We start from the raw sequence: 6,357 nt of genomic DNA on the forward strand, positions 1-6,357 counted from the left end.
GAAAATTGATTTTAAAGCCCATCAGTGTCATTCACATACAGAACTGTACAATGGTTTATGGTATGTACAAATAGAATATTGCTTCTAATTGACTTCTTTTTACATTTAATACCATAGGGTGTTCTATATCCTATTTGTTTAATGAGAGAAAAGTAGCAACAATCAAGTTGCTTTTGTTTAAATAATCCTTGGTTCTATTTTTAAGTCTTAGAATTCTTATTATTTATTTAACTATTTACTTTATTCACTTTGATGGTAGTCTCGTAAGACCGCTTAAATACGAGAATGCATAAAATTGGTAACTCTAAAAATGGTAATTTTGACTTATTTTCCCCATGAGTTGTTTTTTTTATATTACATAGAAACATCTGCCAATATGAATGGGAGATGCTACTGTTAGGTCTAATTGTCATATGAAAGTAATTTCCTTGTCTTAGTATTTTTCAGACCACATGGCAATGAAACTTTTTTATGATAACTTTAGTAGGTTTGTACTTAATTTTCATTTGGTTGAGAAGACAAAATATGCTTTCTTTGACTCCCTTTGAAATGTTTACATATTGTCAGTACAACACACTTTTAGAAAGTCTTATTGAAAGGTTTTGAGTATTCCTGTTTTGGAGTGGTTGTATTCTATGAATGAGACTTACTGTGAACTGAGTTTAAAGTTAAATTGTGGCTCATAGGATATTTTGCAATTTGGTGTGTAAGCGTACACTAAATTTTATATGTGCTTCTATGTTGTTTACCTATGTAAACATTCAATACTAAATTTAAATCTATAGTATTAAGTGTACAATAAGTGGAAAGGTCCAGGGATGTACAAAAGAGCATTTTGCAAACTTGCAAAATGTAGTATGATACATCATTACTATTTAGAGAGATTAAAATTCAGCTGAAGCATAACTAGGGAAATAAGAGACACTAGTGTTTTTAAACACGGAAGGCATTTTTCTTTTAAATTTCTTTGGTAATTGGAAAACAGAAGTTAAGATATTTCTAAATAGAATGTATTCTTACAATTTCAGCTCATAAGTTGAGTTTTGAAAAGCTAATGACTATCCAGACATAAATCTCTTCATTCTCACTCAGAAGCCTATAATAGAAATTTTTTTTCACAAAGTATGGAGAACTTAGGAAGCAGTGGCTTCATGTACCAGAGAATGGGTACTAATAACATGTGGCTAGCTCAACCTGCCTTTTTTGATAGTTAGCAGAGTTGCAAAGATTTAACATTCAAAGAAAATATTTAAGAGGATACAATTGTAATGTACATAATGAAATGTGAGGCTTTATTTGGAATCACCAAGTCTTTCACAGTTTTTTTTTTTTCCACTAAGAATTGACATTACACGTTCAATTAATAATAATAGATATAAAATTAATTCAAATATGAAATTAATTCTAATAGTTCATTAGAATTTGGTTTTATGAATACATGTTTTCAAAAACAAAAACCTTTTTAGATTACTTAAATTGGTTATGGCACATTGTGAGAGATTAGAAATTTTTATTCTCACTGATAGATACCATGTTACAGTGCTTCTTTCTACTCTTGCTGTAAAGATTTTATCTTTTGCCTCTTTCAGTGCCACTAATATTCGTATTCAAAGGTTATATTTGTAGGGTTAGAAATCTAAATATGTGAGGGTTTTAAGAGAATGTGAAAACAAGATTAATTTAGTTCTAAACCAAATGCTTTAGACATTTGATAATTAATTTAAGCTTAATGCCAACCAAAGCCACAAGAAGGATTTTGGTACTTCTTATGCCTTCTTGATCCTCATATATCTCCTCACCTCTTTTTTAGTGTTCATCCATGGTCCTGTTCTTGTAATGTCTTATTACTTTGTGTGAGCATTTAAAAAAAATCTCCCTTTAATTTGTTTCTCCACCTCCTGTAATATAAAGTGAAGCGTTTAAATTAAAGTTTACATTAAAAAATTTTAAAATAAGATAGCTATTTATACTTTTAAAATAAACATAAAGAACACACTTTACATACTTTATTTTCTCAAATAGACTGAAGTTATACAATTGTTTTGTTTTTTGCACAGTATTGAAACCTTTAAAGGTAATTAATTTGGTAAACTATTTGTTTTTATAAAGAAAAAGTGAAATTGTATGTACTGTTATGTACTGATATTAGTTGCAGGCTATTTTAATTTTTAAAACAATTCGATTAGCAAAGCTAAAAAATTGAAATTGTACGTACTGTTTTGTACTGATACTAGTTGCAGGATACTTTAATTTTTAAAACAATTTGATTAGCAAAGCTAAAAAGGTGATGTTTCTGTTTAATGTTTAAAGAGGTGCAGATTTTTACAAGACCAAAAGTTATTGCTTCTTTGAAATAGCCTATTAAATATTGTCTTCCTCTGTACACATTTTACTTAAAGTAAAATATGAAATTCATACAGAAGTGTGACACTATTGTAAATGTGTACTTGAGAATAACATGCAAAATAAAATTAGAATATTTTTCTGTTAATCAGTGTTTAGTGTATTTGATACCAATATTAACACTTTTCCTTAAGAAAAAAAAAAACACACCAAAACCATGCAGTTTTGTTAAACCTAATAAACATAAAGTAGTGGACTATTTTTGTTTTCCCATTTTAAAAATTCATTTTACATAACAATGGAATGGAAATGCTTAATTTTTAATTTTGTGACTTGAATGTAGACGTTAATCCCATTATTCAAATAACATTTTAAATAGTTAAAAGCTAGTTAGTTCTTTAATCTGTGTCTTTGAAATTCATTTTTATTTTTTATCTTCAAAATGTTATTTAGTATCTCTAGTTCTGAGATAAATTTCCCATGATAACATGTTTTTACATTTACATTTTTTAATTTATTGGGGTGATATTGGGTAATAATATATATGTTTCAGTGTACATTTCTATGATACATCATATGTATATTGTGTTGTGTGTCAACCACTCTAGTCTCCTTCCACCAACATATATTTGACCCTCTTTACTCTCTTCATCCTTTCCCCAGCCCCCTTCCGTCTGGTAACCACCATAAGGTGGTCTGGATATGATTTTTTGTTTGTTTTTCTTGTTTGTTCCTTTGTTGCTTTCAGTTTTATGTCCCACATGTGAGTGAAATCATATGACTCTTGTCTTTTTCAGTCTTACTTATTACACTTAGCATGATATTCTCAAGATCCATCATGTTGTTGCAGATGGCAGTATTTTACCCTTTCTCATAACTGAGTAGTATTCCATTGTATGTCTGTATCATATCTTTAATTATTCATCAAAGGACACTTAGGTTGTTTTCATTTCATGGCTACCATGAATAATGCTGCAGTGAACATGGCAATGCATGTGTCTTTATGAATAGTGGTTTCATATTTTTTGGGTTCATACCCAGAAGAGGGATTGCTGGACCAAATGGTAGATAAATTATTTTTTTAGCACTTATGTTCATTTCATACACAGCACTAAGTTAATTCAACAGTCAGTGATGATCATTACTATCTCCATAGCAAAATGACCTCTCCTAGAGCTAACTCTGTTTCACCAAAGGACTGTAGTGGACACAAACATACTGTAAAATGGATTATTGCCAGAGTAAAAAAATCAGAAGCTAAGTAAAAGTTATTAGGAGTTATCTTAGTTCATTTGGGCTGCTGTAACTGTACCATGTACTGGCAAACTCTCAATTCTGGAGGCTGGGAAGTCCAAAATCAAACTTAGCAGATTCATTGTCTGGTAAGGGCCCACTTCCTAGTTCATGGACAGTCTTCTTTTTGTGTCTTCACACGGTACAAGGAGGGTGGGGATGTTTCTGGGGTCTCTTATGAGGTCACTAGTTTCATTCATTCATCCAGCAGATCTAATTACATTTCAATATGGATTTTAGGCCCACCTCCTAAATCTATATTGGGATTAGGTTTCTATATAAGAATTTTAGGAGAACACAAACATTTAACCTATATTAAGATTTTTAAAAAGGATTGAGACATTTTGATGTTTAGTGAGTTAAAATTTAGGAAACATTCCTGGCTTGTGCACTAAGTGGTTAGAGCATGGGCCTGTGCAATGCAGTGTCTCTGGTTTGATTCCTGGTCAAGGGGCACCTCCCTGGGTGTCAGGTTCTATCCCTGGCCCCAGTTGGGGCTTGTGCGGGTCTTGTTTGGGAGGCAAACAATTGATGTGTCTCTCACTTCTCTTTCTCGTTTTCTCTTTCTCTCTTTCTCCCTCCCTCTCTTCCTCCTTGTCTTTTTTTCCTCTTCCGCTTCCTCCCCTACCCCTTCCTTTCCTTCCATTCTCTAAAAAAGCAATGGAAATACTATCCTCTGGTGAGGATTTGATTTTTAGTCTGCTGTTGAAACTTTCCATGGTGTTTTTGATTGTAGATATATCACTTTTCAAATACAGAAAGTAAACAAAACCAGAAACCTGCTTTCAGCAGTGAGGTCTCACAGCTAAACCCGGCTCTCAGCTCCAGTGACAGCCATAAATCCAAGAATAAAAAAAAAAAAGAAAAAAGGAGAGGTTGGGAGGTTCAGTCACCCGCCAGCCTGAAAACGGCCCTCAAACCCTCACCCAGACTGGCCAGGCACCCCAGTGGGGACCCCCACCCTGAAGGGGATGTGTCCAACTGCAAACAGCCATCATCCCCTCATCCAGGCTGGCCAGGCACCCATGCGGGACCTCCACCCTGATCCAGGACACCCTTCAGGGCAAACCAGCCGGCCCCCACCAGTGCACCAGGCCTCTATCGTATATAGTAAAAGGGTAATATGCCTCCGAGCACCGGGATCAGCAGAGCTGAGAGGGCTCCTGGCACCGGGATCAGCAAGACAGGGGGCAGCGCCCAAACTCCCTGATCGCCCTGCAGCTCTGTGTGACGGGGGTGGGGCCACAACATCCCTATCCACCCTGCTCTGTTTGTGACAGGGGAAGGCGCCCCAACCCCCTGATTGGCCCTGCTCTGTGCCTGACAGGGTGGAGCTCCCCAACCCCCTGATCGGCCCTGCTCTGTGTGTGACAGGGTGTAGACCCCCCAACCCCACCCCCCCCCCCATGGGCCCTGCTCTGTGTGTGACAGGGTGGAGCCGCAACCTCCTGATCGGCCCTGCCCTGAGTGTGACGGGGGAGTGCCCCAACCCCCTGATCGGCCCTGCTCTGTGGGTGACGGGGCGGTGCCCCAACCTCCCCATCGACCATGCCTTGAGTGTGACGGGGCAGCACCCCAATCCCCCAATTGGCCCTACCCTGAGTGTGACTGAGGGTGGCATCACAACCTCCTGATCTGCCCTGCTCTGTGCATGACAGGGGGGAGCTCCCCAACCCCGATTGGCCCTGCTGTGTGCGTGACAGGGGGGAGCTCCCCAACCCCCTATCAGACCTGCTTTGTGCGTGACAAGGGGGAGCTCCCCAAACCCCTGATCGGCCCTGCTCTGTGTGTGACAGAGTATGGAGCCCCAACCCCCCTGATTGGCCCTGCTCTGTGTGTGACAAGGTGCGGAGCCACAACCCCCCTGATGGGCCCTGCTCTGTGTGTGACAGGGGGCAGCGCCCCAACCCCCTGATCAGCTGGCTCTGTATGTGACAGGGGTGGCACCACAACCCCCTGATCCGCCCTGCTCTGTGCATGATAGGGGGTGGCGCTGCAACCTCCCCATCGACCCTGCCTTGAGTGTGACAGGGGGCGACGCTCCAACCACCCAATCGGCCCTACCGTTAGCGTGACTGAGGGTGGCATCGCAACCTCCTGATCCGCCCTGCTCTGTGCATGACAGGGCGTGGTGCCCCAACTCCCCAATCAGCCCTGCTCTGAGCCCGACCAGGGGCTGCGGGGCAGGCACCTAGGGATTGGGCTTGCCCTTTGCCACCCAAGAGTGGGCCTAAGCCAGCAGGTCGTTATCTCCTGAGGGGTCCCAGACTGTGAGAGGGCACAAGTGGGGCTGAGGGACATCCCCCCCTCCCCCCCTGTGCACAAATTTTTGTGCACTGGGCCTCTAGTATATATGTAAAGCCCTAATATGCAAATAGACTGGATGGTGGAACAACTGAAAAACTGGTTGCAGTGCTATGCACTGACCATCAGGGGGCGTGCATGGAACATGGTGGATGTTGGCAGCAGGCCGCAGAGTGCAGAACATGATGGACATTGGCCATGGTGTGATGGTGGAGCAGGTGAGTGGTGGTGCCAGACCAAGGTGAGGCGTCAGTTGCTGTCATCGGGGTGAGCCTCTGGTGGTTACTGAAAATTCTTTGCTCTTGTGTGCTGCAGTCCTGCTGGGTGCTTGCACCTGCAGCCAGCACGTGACCCCTCTGGCACCCACTGCTGGTGCTTGGCTGCTGGCCCCAATAGTCCCTCAGGGCTTCTTTACCT

The sequence above is a fragment of the Myotis nattereri genome (assembly GCF_964212035.1).
Source record: "Myotis nattereri genome assembly, chromosome: Y".
NCBI lineage: Eukaryota > Metazoa > Chordata > Mammalia > Chiroptera > Vespertilionidae > Myotis > Myotis nattereri.